Below are 18,529 nucleotides of genomic sequence, written 5' to 3'. Positions count from 1 at the left end.
AAAATAACTATGTTACTCTATACTGCGAACAGTGCAACCATCAAAGAATGTGGAATTTAAAGTAAGTGATCCAAGGGGACCATCATGTACTAAGGTTCTGTTTAACATTTATGATGATGTTATAGTATTAATTTCCCCCAAGTATCTGGTCCGGGGACTTAGGCATGCCTTGGGTTCTGTTTAAGCACTTTATAGAGATTGTATAGCGTTAATTTCCCCTAAGCATCTGCTCTAAGGACTCAGGCATGCCTTGGGTTCTGTTTAAGCACTTTATAGAGATTGTATAGAGTTAATTTCCTCCAAGCATCTGGTCCGAGGACTCAGGCATGCCTTGGGTTCTGTTTAAGCACTTTATAGAGATTGTATAGCGTTAATTTCCCCCAAGCATCTAGTCCGAGGACTCAAGCATGCCTTGGGTTCTGTTTAAGCACTTTATAGAGATGGTATAGCATTAATTTCCCCCAAGCATCTGGTTCGAAGACTCAGGCATGCCTTGGGTTCTGTTTAAGCACTTTATAGAGATGGTATAGCGTTAATTTCCCCCCAAGCATTTGGTCCGAGGACTCAGGCATGCCTTGGATTCTGTTTAAGCACTTTATAGAGATAGTAGAACTAGCCCCACTTCGGATTATCTTTGATTTGTAGTGCTATCAACATGCACCATTCTGGACAAATGATTCCATGCAGCGAGACCGTGCCAACTAATTTTCCATCTATGTGTTGTGCTTCTGTCATTTCATCTAGCAAGGGTTCAACAGTCTTGGCCGCCAAGTCTGTGAGAACCTGGCCCTGGGCGGAGGCACGAGATACATATTTGATTTTGAAAGCCCCCAATATTGTTTTGTACGAAGCAATCCTCTACGTAGCATGCGCCATGGCCAAAATGGTCTCCTCCACCAATGGTCGATATATCGCTACATCCCATCAGTATGTTGAGCGTTGAACTCACTCAAACACCAGGTCCCCATAGACGGCGCCAATTGTAGGGTCACGGTTTTGAGCCCAAGCCCAAAATGTATGGATTCTTGGTCCAACGAGCCCAATACAATGAATTTGTAGAGAATGGGTTGGAAATTTGGACCTTAGCGAATCAGACAATCGACCAACAGGTATAAATGATAAAGAAAGAAAGATAATGTATGTTTACTAAAGAGAGACGTCCTCGGATAAAATCCGAGGAAGTTGATTCTCAATCTATTGTTCTCCCCCCCCCCCCCTTGTTACTAGTCTCATCCCTCTATTTTATACTATCTTCCTCCCATTTCCACCGTCCACGTGTAGATTTTGATTGACAATGCTGATACTTGTCCCATCAACCCTTCCCAAAGTTGTTGGGGGTGGTTGTAAAGGCTAAAAAGTAGGGTTCAGTGAGTTGCAGAGTACTTAATGTAATAGTAGCAGACTAGCAGCTTTCTTTTAGATATTTTCATGCCTTCCCTTATCCTTTCCTTTCTTAATACTTATCCTCTTCCATGGAATGGTCCGGAGTGTCACTCTCAATAGCAGACCATCCCCTTTGTCCTTGGCCTTGCCTGGCCGAGGAGGAGTTCTTCCTTGGACTGGGCCCCTGGCCTAACATATACATTGGTATGGGCCCCTTGGTCTGTCACCCCTACATATATTATTATTGATTTGAGTCTAGGGGTGTTATTTGCACAACACATATATTTCATGATTTATGTTGGAGTTGTTTTGATGAAGGAATTATAAATTTTGCAAATTACGTTATTAATTTTTATTATTGTAATTTGTGTTGTAGGTAAGAAACATAAGTAGCAATTGTTGCAATAATCAATCATCCGGCATGAAACAAAAATCATTATTTTATAACAAATGTAAATTTTATTGTCGAATTTCACAACATTAATATTTGTACTTATAATGAATTGGTGAAACTTGGTGGTAATCACATTATATGAATAAAGGAATTTTTTTTTTTTTTTTTGTGTACAATATTTGGAGCATTGTGTATTTGCAATTTAAATATGAGCTAGTACTTGTAATCAAGTTACTAAGATAAATGTTTATAAAAAAAAAAAAAAAAAATTTACTAAAATAAATGTTAATTTTTAAAAGAAAATCAATTATTGGAAAAAATGCTTTTTATAATTAAATTTTTTTTGAAACTTTTAGCAGCGTTTTAAAAAATGCTGTAAAATGTACTTTATTGCAGTGTTTGTCAAAACCACTACAAATTTGTTGTTTGTTACAACATTCCATAAACGTTGCAAAAAAAAAAAAAAAAAAAAAAAAAAACGTTGCAAAACAAAAACTTTATTGCATCGTTTTTGAAAAGTGCTGCAATAGGAAAATTGTTGTAGCCAGCGGTACTGTTGTAGTGGTCAAAAAAGGTGTTGCAAGAAAATGTTGTAAAACATTTTGCAGTGTATTTTTGGGAGCTTTGCAGCGTTTTGTAGCAACTGCAATAAACCAATTTCAATGGGGGATAACACGTTGAAGATGCAAAATTTATCCACCAATTAGAACTTTGTTTGTAGCTTATGTAACTTGTAGTTTCTTAGCGCACTGATGAGCTTGTTTCTTTTGTTTTAGTACTTGGGTTTGTACTGTTGTAGTTGTACGTTGAGTTTGGAGTTGTTGTATTTTGGTCCATGTTTTAACAAAAATCATTCGTTCATATAAAAGTAAGAAAAGACAACAGAGAAGGGTATTGAATAATCTTACAGAAGATAAGGGACACCGCTTGTTTTGATAATAGTGGATTATCGGAAGTGGTGACCTTAAAATCACCCGGTGAGGTTTTTGCCGTGTAGGTTTTCCCCATTCAAAAACAAATCATTGTGTCAATTTATTTTTCACTGCACTTAGTATAATTGGTGATTTGTTTGTGCTACCACGCGCTTTGCATGTTAATTTGATTAATTAATAAATTTGGCTAATTAATCACAAGAGGTCAATACTGTAAAGTTGTGATTTACAACTATGTTTTATTTTGGCTTTATTCCATGACAAAAAGTGTTGTAATTGCTTTAATTTATATCCTTATACTTTATGAGATTTTATTGTATTGGATTTAGTATTAAGTTGGTAAAGACTCAAGCTTAAATGAAGAATTAGTGGATTTCGCGAGAAGCTCGCGAGAAGCTAAGCCGCAAAAGAGCCACGTGAGGAGCACATGATTGGAAGCTAAAGAGTCGTGCCAGGTTGTCGTTTTAGCGAGTGTCTCGCAAGTAAGGCCTTCTCACGAGACAGTCGCAAAACATTCTGCCTGGAGGATTTTTTAGTGTGACTTCCCTATCCTTCACCCCATACTATATATACCCTCATTACCCACAAATGTAAGAAAGGCTATTCAGAGAGAAAAACCCTAGATAGATTTTCTACAACACACACCCATCTTTTTGAGAGAGAGCTACTCAGCCTTAGTGAAAAATCATTGTAGCCTTTTCTCCTTCCCTCTCCCATTATCATACCTTGAGAGGAGATTTGTACCCAAATACAATCCACACTTTTTCAGTGTAGTGAGTGTTTTTGGTATTGCTGGGAAGCATTGGAAGAAGTCAAGGATGGTAGATGTAACATGGAGCTTGTTGCGGGATCCGGAGAGCTAGACAAGACACGGTTCCAAGAAGCCTTGTTGGAGTAGGAGCTTGGCGGGCTTAGGTACAGCGGGTAGATTAGGCTTGAAGGGTCTCTTACTAACCCATGTATCCCAACTGATTGTCCAGTGGATCAATTACCGCTTGGAGGGCGGCGGAGAGGATTTTCGCTGAGTTCTTCGGTTTCCTCTTCGATAACACATCGGCGTGTTATTTGTGTTTGCATTCTTCTTCCCTACTCTTTTACATTTCTTTTTACTGTTGTGATTATTTGAATATGTGTTAGAGTAGCTTATTTGCTTATCCACTCGCATATACTCTATTCCGCACTTAGTATAAGTTAGAGTAAAATCTATCGAGCCGTTATTTAATTTTGGGGGTCTAAATAGCTCTTGTGTTTTTACACAATTTCAAGCTTTCAAATACGTTTTTGGCCTATCGTTAACTTAGTCTCTAACATTTCAATTATGTCAGTTTGATTCCTGACATTTTGGTATTATGTCAAAATAGTGCTTATCATTAAGTTATTGATGAAAAATGCTAATGTGGCTAATGGCCAAAATAAAATTTTTTTTATACCACATCAAATAAGATGTTAATTGCCACCTAGAATAAAAAATAAAAATAAAAATAAAAAAAGCATTAAAGTAAAGAAGAACATAAACTATTTTTTTAGCCCCTCTCAACAAATATTTTCTAGTTTACTAAACAAAAAACAGGTAAAAGAATAAAAAAGAACCCATCACAGTAAACATAGAAGCAATTTTGAGATTGATTTTTGCAAACCAATTTGTTTCCTCTCTCTGCCTCCAAACGAAAGGCTACTTCCCCCGGTTACAAGAACCATTAGGTTCTTAGCAAAGCTAGTACGATGTCATTTTCCAAATCTTGAACCAACAAAATAGTTATTGATATTGAGAAATACACTTGAAATAAGAGTTGGACCCAAAAAAAAAAAAAAAAAAAAAAAAAAAAAAAAAAAAAAGAAGAAGAAGGATTTAATGTAAGGTTTACAGAGGAGTGATCTATTCTTGAAAAGTTGAAATAGATACACCTTGTGATTTGTGTCAAGAAGGGAACGAAAACTTGAGAATTAAAAGAGAAGGATGTGTGTGTGAAAAGTGAAAGTTACATATTTCAAATATAGATGTAATGACTGAGCAAATGACTGAACATGGCAAATGGAATAATGGTTTCGCCAGAAATTGTGGGAAGGTGAATAGTATCATGGCTGAACTTTGGGCTCTTCGGGATGGGTTACAAATGGCAGCAACGGAAAATATACATAATCTTATTGTTGAACTTGATGCTCTTGCTGTTGTTCAATTGATGAAAAACTCTATTGTTAACTTATCTCTTGAACCCTTGCTTACTGATTACAGGCTCCTCTTGAGGAAGTTCCCAAATTTGCAAGTTGAGCACGCCTACAGGGAAGCGAATCAATGCGCGAACGCCTTAGCCCGTATTGGTAGTAATAGTGATGTCCCTTTCATTTTGTTTGCCCATCCACCGCCTGTGGTGGATCGGCTTTGCACCCTGGACTTTGAAGGGGCCTTTTGTAATAGATTGATTTAGTTTTAATGCAAATATCTTCCATTACCCCAAAAAAAAAAAAAAAAAGACTCAGCAAGTTCAAGGAAGTGCGCCCCAAACTCACTATCAACAGAGAGAGGAAACAAATGGGTTTGCAAAAATCGATCTCAAAATTGCTTCTACTTTCATTTATTGTGATGGGTTCTTTTTTATACTTGTTTTCTATTTGGTAACCAAGAAAATAATTGCTAAGATGAGCTGAGAAAATAGTGTATGCTCTTCTTTAGTTTAATGTTTTTTTTTTTTTTTTTTTTTTTTTTTTTTTTAATTTTTAGGTGGAAATACTATTTTTGTCCCTACATTTTCACCCTATTTCCACTTTGGTCCCTACTTTTTTTTTACCGCTTTTAGTCCCCAAAATAAATAAATAAAACTTTTCATTTTGGTCCCTACAGTCATCTCACTAACAGAAGATAGCCTACATGGCAAATGGAATCCATGTTGGCACACAAAATGCTGACGTGGCTATTAAAATAATAATAAAAATTATTTTACATTTAAAATTTCCAGATCAGCATATTATTGCTACTGGAGGCTGCCTTGGACGAGGGACAAGCATTGAAGGTGTAGCTCAGACATATTCATTTTTCTCTGCAATTAAGAAGAACTTGGACATCAATAGGTTTCTTTGTGCCATAAAGATAAAAGAGGAAGACTTGGGAGTATTTGAGCAAAAGAAGTGAAATAAGAATAATTGTTTCATAAAATTATCAAATATTCACGGTGCATATAAGTAAAGACATTGAAGAAAATAATTCTAAGTAGGGATGACAATTTATATCCGACCCGCGGATACCCAACCCGGTCCGACCCTAATGGGTCGGATTTTACTCGGCCCGATAAATTATAGGGTCGAGTATGGGTTTTTTTTAAAAAAAACCCAAAGTGGGTCCGGGTTTTTGCAAAAATCTGGCCTGAACCTGGACCCAAACTCGGACCTGTTTATATATATAAGTGAAAAATACTAAAATACCCCCATATATATATATATATATATAAGTTATAAAAAAAAAAAAAAAAAAAAAACCTAATCCCATACCCATTTCACATAATCAGTTCACTCAGCTGCTCCCACTCTTCACTCGGTCACTCCCTCTCACTCACCCCCAACCTTCGATCTGTCACTGCCAGCCATCACTTACACCTCCAATCGCCTCGCTTTCTCCATGTCTTTCCACCGGACCACCTCGTTTTCTCTCTCTCTCTCTTTCTTTTTTCTTTTTTTGGGTTCATTTCGTCTTTTTTTCTAGGTTCATTTCATCTCTATTATGTGAGTTGTTTGTGTTTGTGTTAGGATTTGTGTTTACGTTTGTAATTTTGAAAGGGAAAATCATAAATCTGAAATTTTTGTGTTTGTGTTTGTGATTTTGAATGGGAAAATCATAAATCTGAATGTTTGTGTTTGTGATTTTGAATGGTAAAATTATAAATTTGAAATTTTTTTGATTGTGTTTATGTTAGGATTTGTGTTTGTTTTTGTGATTTTGAAAGGGAAAATCATAAATCTTTGGTCATTGTTCATCCATGATTTTCTAATGGGTCTTTTTATTTTTCAATTTCATTCTTTGATTTTCTCTGCCAATCCTCAGATCTTTTATTATTTTTCAACAATTTCATTCTGGCCAAACTTTTTTTTTTTTTTTAATTATTGGGCCACGATATAGGCTTTAGGCAATTTTTTTATTTTTTTTATTTTTTATTTTTATTTTTTTTTATAGATTGGGCCACGGTTTAGGGCCAAATTAAGGCATGGCTGGTGGGGCCCGTGGGTACTAGACGGACCGGGTTTGGAGTAAAGAAAAAAATCCGTTTAATAAATGGGCCGGGTCCGGGTTTCTGGGACAGACCCACGGGTTGGGTCCGGGTATAGAAAAACCCGACCCAAACCCGATTCGTTGCCATTCCTAATTCTAAGCTCCCCTTGCGAACGGAAAAATACACCATAAATCATGTGTATATTTCCTCACGCTTACAACTCATAGAATACACCAACAGTGAGACTAACACAGCTGTGAGTAGGAGGAAATATACGCTGCAATAGGGCATACTTCCTCCTACCGAACAGTGATCTTGAAAAATCCTAACAATTTATAAAAAATGTGGCGGTAGAGTAGTAATACTCAATTCCAATTGGCCACGTTGCATGAGGTGGGCAAGCGTCAGCTGTACAGCGGGTTTTTTTTTTTTTTTTTTTTTTCTTTTTTCTTTTTTACGTAAAGTTCAAGAGGCAAGATTACAAATCCCAAGAATCGAGTCAAAGAATATTATGGATTCACATGACATATCAATTTAAATATATTATTGTAGTCTCTTAGATAATAATAATAATAATAATAATATTGCTGTTTTTTTTTTTTTTATTTACAAAATAGAATTCTACTTTAGAATAATCAAAGTATATATGTGTGTGAATCTCCCTCCTGGAGACTTGAACTTCGGTCCTTACCTCCCACACTCCACAAACACATATACTTGTGGAGTGACCATTACACCAAAGGTGTGCGGTGGTTTGCTGTTGTTGTTATTATTATTATTATACCACATCTGATGAGCTATAAATGCCAATGCTCATATTGCCGCAGGATTGAAGGTTTGTCTAAAACAAATTCTTTGTATATCGATTATAATTTGATTATAATTTGTTATATATATATATATATATATATTTATGCTTTTTAAACAAAATAATTGAAGTTTCAAATTTAAAAGAATTTTTTTTTAACAAATTACGAGCAATAGAGAATAAAATAGAATATAAAAAAAATGGTTGTATTATAAAAAAAAATGTATTGTACTTTTACAATAACATTTAGGGCTTGTTTGGTAAGAGATTTTTAGTAACTTTATTTGTATTTTTTGAAAATACGTATGAGTAAAAAAGTGTGTGAAAATACATGTAATATTATTTAAATACTGAAAATTGTTATTTAAACAATTATAACAAACGAGGCCTTTATTGACTGCAAATATGCTTTTGGTAAATTATTGATTTCAAATGTGCTTATTGACTTTATGACAACATTTATTTATTCAAACAGGAATCTTATCCAATTTTTTCTAGAGTATCGTTTTTTTTCTTTAATTTATTTTTATTTAAAAAAAAGTATTATAAGAGTTAGTGATTTTGTGCTCGTGCTCTAATTCCAAAAAAAAAAAAAAAAAAATGATAAGCATAATCTCCTACATCTAACTCTTATCTTAATAAAAAAATAAGAACCCAGTGATATTGAGCTAAACTGTTTCGCTTTTAAGAGCTATTGCTCTCATGTTAGCAAGATCCAATTTAGTATTCATTTTTTAAAAATATAATAAATAATTTTGTTTATTTATTTTGTCTATTTGGATTTCGGTGTGCACCTTCTCTCTCATAATTTTTTTTTACTACTTTTCTTTTTTACATTTTTATTACCAATTGTTAAAATTTAAAGTTATTTTTTACAACTTTAAATCTTAGCCATTACATCGATTGCATCACATATAGGATTTGTTTGAGATCTACTTATTTTACTGAAATTGAAATTTTTTTACTGAAAGTACTGTAGATTAAGATAAAAGTGAGTTAAAATAGTAACATAAAATCCATAAATAATATCAAAAAATACAATAAAACTCATAAATAGTAATAAAAATAAACATACACATAATATCTTAAGTTTTGCTCCCAAATCCCAATCCCTATTTATCCACTTTTTTGCTGACATGGCGAATCGCATGTTGTCGGTATAAATTAGGAATTAAATTGATACTGCCGATGTTATCGGTTTCAATAAGGAATTATATTGATTCATTTTCATAATTAAGTGGGTCCTGAGCACAGGGCCGGCTGAAGCTATAGGCGATTAAGGCAACCGCCTAAGGCCCCAACTTCTAAGAGGGCCCCCAAATAGTAATATAATATATTATATAATATTAATTTCTCATTTTTTTTTTTAAATGGCCCCATTTCTCACTTTGAACCTAAGCCGAATGCAAAAAAAAAAAAAAAAAAAAAAAAAAAAAAAGGAGCCCGTGAAGATTGAAGGCTAATCCCAACTCCCATAAAAAAAAAAATAAAAATAAAAAAAAAAAAAAAGAAAAAAAAAGAAGAGGCCTGTGAACTGATGTGAAGGCTAATCCCAATAGTCGTTTCTCACACTGAACTGACATTAAAGCTAATCCCAATTCCCATCATCTGAAAAAAAAAATAAAAAAAGGGCCATTTCTCACACTGAAGTGACACTATTCCCATCCCCAAATCTTTTGCTTGCAGAAGAAAAGATTGCAAAAGGCAGAAATCTTTAGCTTATAGGCAAAACCGCAGAAAGAAGAAACAGATAGGAAAAGGCAGAAAAAAGAAAGAAGAAAAAAAAAACTCTCACTCTCTGACTCTCTCTCCATCTTGATTCTAAAAAAAAAACACTGTTTTTAGTTAACTTACTCATCAATCGGTGTTAGCACTAGACTTGGTGTGTTCACAGAGCTTCATTTCAGGTTCTTTTCTGCTTTCTCTTCCTTTGCCTCTTTCGTCTACTTCAGCTGCTGGGTGTCTAAGTTTTTTTTTTTTTTTTTTTTGAAGAGGAGCTGCTGGGTTTTACTCTTTCTTTTTGGCTTTAGATCTTCTTCAGCTGATGGGTGTCTGAGTTTTTTTTTTTTTTTTTTTTTTGAAGAGGAGCGGCTGGGTTTTTGCTCTTTCTTTTTGGCTTTAGATCTTCTTCAGCTGATGGGTGTCTGAGTTTTTTTTTTTTTTGGGGAAGAGGAGCTGTTGGGTTTTTGCTCTTTCTTTTTTGCTACAGATTTCTCTAGAAGCCTAGCTGTCTATGGAATGGTCCAGATGACCCCTTAAAGATGTAAAGTATTGTTTTGCTTTAGCTTTTGGCTTTACACGTTTTGTTTTATTCTTCTTTTTGGCTTTACACGTTTTTTTTTTTTTTTTTTTTTTTTTTTTTAAAGAAATCAGATTTAGTGGGATGGAACCATGAGGGATAGTGGGCTCTAGGCTTGTCTTAGTTTTAGTGTGGATCAAGTTGGGTCTTACACATTTTGTTAGTGGGTTGGTCTTAGTAGATTCAATCTTTTGCTAAAAAAAAGGTTTAATGCTACACAAAAAAAAAGAGTATTGATAAGTGATAACAAAATTATAAATTAAGAATAATTTACTTTGTATTAATATTAATTTTTTTTTTTTTTGTGCAGGTTTAAATTGTAAAGTGATCATATTAAGTAGAGCTGCAATTGTGCTTTTGATAAACCAGGTTCTATTGTTTTATACATTAAATTTATATTATTCTAGTTAAATTGTTTTTTTTTATTATAGATTGTGTTTCATTTATTCATAAATATTTTTTAATTACAAATGTCTACTAGAAAATATCCATCTGGATATGAAAAACTAAAAAAAAAAAGACAAAGAGAAGAATTAATTGAATCTCAAAAAGGAGCTATGGACAAATTTATTACTAGTAAAAAACAAAATTTTGTAGAAAATTTGAGTGAAGGTTTCATAAATGAACAAGAAATTCATAAAAAAGAGTTGGAAGATAATAAAAATATACAACAAAATGATAATAACGAATGTAGTCATGATAATGTTCAAACATTATTAAATTAAATTAAATTTAATTAGTAATTTTGCCTCTCAAAAAGCAAGAAAAATAAATTTTAATTGAAAAAAATATATAAATTTATAATTAAATTAAATAAAAGATCTCATTTAAAGTATTCGCCTAAGACCCCCAAATTCATTGAGCCGGCCCTGCCTGAGCATGATTACATTAAAAAGTCTTGCCTTGCCTTTCAGAGTCAGCTAGGACCCATGTTCTTCAGTCAACTTTGAAGTAACTCAGACGTGACAGAGAGTGAAGTTTTGGAAAAGAAGTTGTAAAAATTTTATGGTACTAGATCTTTCCACGTAAAAAGTCAGTCAAGCCAAGCTAGTTTATGGGGTCTTCGGATCCCCAAGACACAGTAATTGTTGGGCATTTATTGGCTTTATTGTTAAAAAAAGATTGCAACATAGTTAAGTCAACTGTTTATCCAAAAAAAAAATCCATTGCCACCACTAATCATATTAGGGAATTACCTTTATTCTAATGCATAGTTCAATTGCATCCATAATTCCAACCTGCAAACAGTCAGTGTGGTATTGCATAATAAATTATATCTTATGGCAATCCGTTTTTTTCTTAGGTTATTTTTTCTTTTATATTATCATTAACTAATATTATTTTCAGAAAAGTTTTTTTTTTTGAGAAATATTGTTTCTAGAAAAGTTAAAAGTTGTATTATTTACACAAAAAAAAAAGAAAAAAAAAAGCTAAGATAAAACCTTTTCCCATAAAAAGTTTAGGAATGAAAAAAAATATATTCATATAATAACTTTTGATGAATTATCAAAACCGAGTGTCTCAAAATATATTTCCATTAAAACACAGAAACACATAAATCAATATATCAGATAATATCTCATGGTACAAAATTATAATATCTTATTATGTTCACAAATTATAAAATTTGAAGCAAAATTCAAAAGTAATTTTTTTTTAAAAAATTATCAAGTACAAACTTGACCCAAAACAAAACAATCAAACATAATTATAAGCGATACCGAAAAACCAAACAAAGTTCATACCAAAATACGTATACCATAATAATTAAAACACCAAAATCCCAGCTAAAATAAGAGACCAAAACCAAAATATTTGAATGATTTTTATAATCAGATCTAGAAGCAATCTAACAAAAAAAAAAAATGGTATATAGCTACAGTTTTAGTCTTTTAGAAGCTCAAGCCGAAGGCTTTCGATAGATACTTCACAGATATGGAACAACAACAACAATATTAACAATCTAAACCATCCAAATAATTATTTTTTAAAGAAAAGAAAATAATATCTTAACCTATTAACGTTAAAACATAAAGAAAAACAGATCGGTTAAAAGGCAGAGAGAGATCGAGCCTAATATGGGAGACTGAGAGAGCTGCGACAAAACCCTGGCCGCTGAGCGAATCTGGATGTGTCGGTTCACTAAAATACCCTTCGAAGTTACGTGTCCATCTTTGCGTGTTGCTCAATTGTGTCATTATTGGAAGTTCCATCCCATGACTCAATCCACTTGGATTAATATAATACTATAAGACAATGCGACAGAAGTTTATGGCTATAGCCATAAACTTCGATTGACCTATACTCAAAATCATCTACCTAGCAAGGTAGATGATTTTGAGTATAGGTTAATGGATATGGAATCTTTTTAACAGGTACCATTTCTCTTTTGTCCTTTCTTTGGTATTTGGTTTTGTAGTTGCGCCTGTGATTTTCTTCTTTTCACCTCTCAACTTAAGTACATGCCATGCAACTTTCAGTTCTCCCGATTTGAATTGGGCCTCGAAAAGTTCGTCTGCCCACATTACTTTAAATTGGGCCTTCTCAAACTTGAAATTTAGGCTGTCAGTTTTGCCTAATCAAATTATCAAACTTGTCAAACAATATTCTGGAAGGGGATGCTGCAAATGTTCTGAACCCTTGAAAGAGAATGAAGAAAAGCCTTACTGGGTCATCTCCTTAGTCATTGAAAATATATATAAAGCTTTTGTTAGGAAAAATTAATTGCTCTTGGTCTATCTCTTATTAGTAGGAATGTAATATTGGGTAATCTCTTATTGGGTTAGCTACGACTTCTATTTAAATCAACTCTTAATCCTGAGAGAATAATGAACCTGACCATGAAGTGTAGGTTGCTTTGACATATCAGGAGTGAGATCTAAAGTCACGATCAAAACCTCAGTATGTTGGGCAGTGACATTTAGTGTTAAGGGAACATATATTCTTAAGATGGAATTTATAATCTCTTAACGGAGATATAAAATATTCCTTTGAGATAAATTTAATAGGTTTGGCTATTCAAAGTGTTAGGCCTAACCACTTTAGTAAGGAGTTACTAAAGTATATATTTATGAAATTGGATTTCATAAATATGTGATGAATAACTTAAAAGATTAAACCGAGTACTTAAGGATCAAGATGTAGTAATCTTCAAAGTGACAGTCAACATTCATGACTTTGTATTACTACGAATATTTTATGAAGGGGTTGAAGGTATAATAAAGTCTTAGGATATAATTTATAAATAAGGTCTAGAGTGCAACTATATTTATATAGTAGTATTAAATATTGTTAATGGTAATTTTGGGCTTGTCAAGAGTTGATAGAAAGACCCAAAACCCATTGGAGCTAGTGTGTTATTTGTCCATTTTGGTCCCACTCCAAGTCACATACTAAAGCCCAATTGGAATAGTCTAAAAGGCTAGCCTAATTAGATAATCAGTTATGTATAAGAAGAGAAACATACAAAAATTTGTAACACGAGTTTAAAATGGTGTGTATGTGAGTGTAACCCACTATCTTATTTCTCCATTGAACTGATTGAGAGACCACACTTCTTGGGCATTAGTGGAATTGGAGTGAAGATTAAAAGTGTTCCTAAGTACTTCTAATCTTTGGTTTTGAATTTCACCACACTAAGGTACGCTCTCTTGTTATTAAATTTTGAAATTTATATAGTACATGTTATCAATTGTGAATGAAGTAGACCCATTAATTTTCCTCTGCGTATGTTTTGTATGAGATATGTTGATGGCCATTTTGAAAGCCCAAGTGGAAGGGAGAAGCCCAACAACACGGACAGAAAAGAGTTGGTAAATGGATAGAAAACCCATTAAGCCCAAGCAGTAGGAATAATGGATCACAGGCCTATGAGATAAATAAATGGGCCTTGAGGAGGTAAATGGGCTTAAAGGAGCCCGAAAAGAGAGAAAAAGTAAACCATAGGCAGTATATGATGTGGAAAAGTGAGAATGGGCCACGGCAGGCCCAAAGTAATGAAAGCAAAGAAAGTAAGGGGTTGATGGCAAGCCCATGAACCCCAAGGATGAGTGATAATGTAATTGGGCCGGGGAAGCTCAAAGAATTCAGTAAAAGCCCATGGTAATGCAAAGTTAAGAAAAGGGCCGAGGAAACCCAAGGGAAGCAAACGGGCCCGGGACGGCTAAGGGAAAACAAATGGGACACAGGAGCCTGCTAGTGATATAATAAAAGAACCAATGGTCGTACTAGGCCATTCGGAGAAGAATAAATGGCAAGCCCAAAGAGGCCTAGCCAGATTGAGGCAAAACAATTTCGCAGCAGGAATGATAGAGTGGTATGGTAGGAGAGGGTAGCGGGAAAAAGGGTGGACTGAAGAAAAGCAAAACTCACTGCCAAGCAAGGCCCAGCCCCTGAATAGGGCAAGCCATAAAGGAAAGGGAAACTAAAACATTGTAAAAAATGGATGGCAGACTGTGCAATCCAATCACGGTAAACACATGAGCAACAAGCAGATTTTGGACATATATGGAAGAGAGACACGCGCAAGGCCCAAACCTCACCAGCCTGTACCCAGCCAATACAGGACACAATGAGATCATGGATCAGAGGTAAGAAGCCATGGTTTGAAGGTGGAGAGAGGGGAAAACCTATTTTGAGGTTCCTGCTAGGGCTCTTTTAGGGGAAGTGTCCTACTGGGATGACATACCACCCAAAAGAGCAAAGTTAAGCTTGAACCACTAGGTGCATGCCATGAGGGATAGGGAGAAAGAAGGCACCCACACCATAGTAGGAAATTGTGCCATAACAGACAAACAAACAAAATAACTTTCTTTTGTCTGGCAATGGGGAGTGGCACATAGACAGACTAATGATGGTCGGAAGATACACTCAAAATAGACAAAGGTGGTTAAGGGCTAAAATAGTAAAATCCAGTCATGACAGGCACTATAAAGAGGCCCTTGCTGTGTACAGAAAAAAGAACAACAAGCACCACGACATTAGAAATTTGAAAACTAGGAAATAGAAAACAAGTATTAAGAAAAATAAGTAGAAAGAAAAAAAGATAAGAAATGGGAATATTAGAAGAGAAGGAAAGAAAAAAGATAGAAAGTTAGAATGACAGGCATGTACCAATAGGTTGATTCCTTCTCTCCCTCTCAAAATCTTGCTCTCTGCCGGAAACAAAGGGTGTTCTTGTGTACCAACCATTCAGGTCCGTTTCCCTCAAAGCGATTAATTTCCACGACAGGATCTCCTTGATAGATTATTCACTTTGAGAAGAGGCGTTCTTCCCTCTCTGATTTTGGTCCTGCGGATCAGATTTAATCTGATTTATTTTCCTCTCTCAATCAACTCATATACTACCCACTTGTTTCCCTTACTTTTCTTATTAAAAAATTGTTATTAAACTGTGATTATCTTTTCTTAAGTAGGAATTATCTGTTTAGCTTAATAAAGATCTCCAAGTACTTTATTTTATCTTGTTATTATCATCTCTGCCTGCCGCAACCCATCTAAAACAATTCTGCCCGCCGTAAGCGTGCTCCTGGCAAACGAGGCATAGTTTGCGTACAAGCCGGATCAAATTGAGTTGTAGTTGGACCCAGTACCGCAGAATACTTGGGTCCAGTATCGCAGGAGGCAACCTAGCCCACTTTAACCACAAAAGGCCCACTACAAGATACAAACCATGTTTTTCCAACACATGTGTTAGTGCTCATAGCCAATCATGTGTGATCATACCTCCCCAAGACTCCTATAAATAGAGGCCTTCCTTAGTCTTATGAAGGGGGATTCAGAAATATTCAAAAGTCACGAAACTTTGTCGGGATCAAGCTCTAAGGCCCCTAAGAGCTTCAAGAACTTCACCTTTGAAGAGGAAGAATATTAAAAGAAAATTCATCGAAGTCATTCTTCTAGATCTCAAAGTTCATTGGAATCAAGTTCAAAAGCCTCTATAAACACCAAGAGACTACAAGTTAATGAAGCTCTTTGGATCCAAGCCTCCAAAGCCCTAAAGAACTTTCACTGCAAATCTTCGAAGACGAAAAAAATTCAAAGAACATTTATCCAAATTATTCTTCTAAGTCTCAAAGTTCTAATGGAATCAAGGTTCAAAGCCTCCAGAAACTTCAAAGACTTTGATCCATCAAAGCTTCATCAGATTTAAGCTCTAAAACCCCGAAGAACTTCCACCACAAATCTTCAAAGATCAAGAACATTCAAAGAAAAAAAAATGCGAAAAACAAGAAATATTTAACAAGCGCACAGCTAGAGATTCATCGCAATTTCATTCTAAAGACCTTTCAATCCACTTTCCAATTCAAGTGGAGGACATCTTGTGTTCAAGTCAAGACTACCTCGACTCAATACTAGAATTGATGACTTTTCCAATAAGGAGATCAAATCAGATAATTATTCTATTGTATTAGAATCTAAAAATAGAGAATTGTACCTACAAATCATCAATACAAATTTACACTTGTGAAATATATTCAATTGTTTAATTTTTAAACTTGAGATTTTGTGTTTACAACATAACAGAATTTTAAGAGAGGAACTTAAGAATTATATATCTAAGGAAAATGGAATGAAATTCTAACACAAAATTATATCACAAATTTTTCTAAAAAATGAGTTGTTTTACATTGTTTAAAAGAGGGTGTTGTACATGTGTATAAGCTATCATGCATATATCATATATGATTTATTGAATTTTTTTCTTTGGCATAAGTACATGATATTTAGTGCGCAAAACCTATGCCATGTGCTGATTTATAGAATTGCCTAGTGTTACTTTTTATGTATGTGTGCGTGAATAATTTTTTCCAAAAAAATACTGTAAAGGTTTTGTACTTCTCTCTCTCTCTCTCTCGATCTCATATAATAGACCAATGTGCACATAAAGATTCCCTTTGGACCCCAATTAGCTTTTTTAGTACGCTATGTTGGAAGATATGCAATCATCAGCTTGTCTATTTGTGGCATAAAAAAATTGGTTCACAAAAGCTAGAAAATCCAAGAACGTCCATCTTTAAAATTTCAAAGTGTGTTGGATCATTAGTAGTTGGAACCACTTGTTCAATTAGATCAAATGCAAAAGTTGTGCAAAAAACCATTGAAAAAACATTAATCTATTGATCCAAATCCAAGTATATATCCCAACAAGAGATTTTAAAATCTGAATTTCAAATCATTCAACATATAAAATGAACCCAAGCAAGAAATTTTTAGATAAATAAATTTAAAATTAAGCCATTTTAAGCCAATTAGTTTAAATATCTAAATCCAAATCCTCTCATCCATCTAGACGCAACCTAAATGTTCCTCTTTTAGGAGCCATGAGCTGCGGTCCAACTGATCTTTCCGTACCAAGCAAGGAATGTTTTTAGTACGCTGCTAAAGGAATATTTTGCACTTTTTGTTTGGAGTTGGTCCTAGCATCGAGCTCGATTTTGCCGACCATTTTTGGTTTTAGAATCCTATCTTGTCTTCTAGGGATGAATAGTCTGAAGATAAGGTTTGGTAAAAAGATTGATCTTAGGTGATTCTGGACGTGTGCACACTCATTCATTATTTTCGCTCTTTATTTTTATTTTTTGGTCCGATTAAAGTATGTTCTTAACCATTCATTTTAAGAAAATTTTTATTGAGAAGCGAAAAAATTTTCAAACTTTTTTAACAAATTTTTCAATTTTTAATAAATTTCTTTTTAAAATAATTAATTAATATATGCCTTAAAAACATGTCACTAAAACCCTCCTTTTTGTGTTAACGTGATTATTCAAAGAACAGTTCAAGCACCCACCACCTCTCTCTCTCTCTCTCTCTCTCTCTCTCTCTCTCATCTGCATGAGTATTATGTTGTTAAACCTGTTGACGCTCAGCCGCCACCTTTTACTCTCGCTCTCGCATTTGCATGAGTATATTGTTTTCACACCAGTTGACGCTCTTGTACATGCACTATGGCATCTAGGACAGAGTCAGACACAATACACCTAACAAGCTAGTATTTTGTCTTCCTTGTAATTAATTAATCTGATTTATGCGTACGGCGTACGCACTCACGTTTTATTTTTATTTTATTTTAAAAGGAAAAATATCATCACACAAACTATCACACGTATAATACACGCACTCACCAAAAAACAAAAAAAAAAATTGACAAATCACAATTGACAAAATACGAGAGCTATAGCAGTGCTTGCAAAATATCGCAATGGATCCTAAAAATGCCGCTATAGGTCTATTTGGGCTATAGCGGCACTTTGTATCCGCTGTTTCCAATTTTAAGAATCATATGTGATCCTAGCCTCTAGGCGTTTGTGTCTAGTTAAAGAATTTTTTTCAAAATCACAATCCATTTAATCCGCGAAAGAAAGGGGAAAAAACTTGTGATATGATAGAAAAAAAAAAAAAAAAAAAAACAATTTTAATACCAAATCTGTTTAATTGAAATTGAATGAAGGCTGATATTGAATTTAGATGTGTTGGATCTTGGGTGAGGAGATTGAAGAGATGAGTAGCTAGCTC

The sequence above is a fragment of the Quercus robur genome, chromosome 3 (genome assembly GCF_932294415.1).
Source record: "Quercus robur chromosome 3, dhQueRobu3.1, whole genome shotgun sequence".
Taxonomy (NCBI): Eukaryota; Viridiplantae; Streptophyta; class Magnoliopsida; order Fagales; family Fagaceae; genus Quercus; species Quercus robur.
This window is presented reverse-complemented; position numbering follows the sequence as displayed.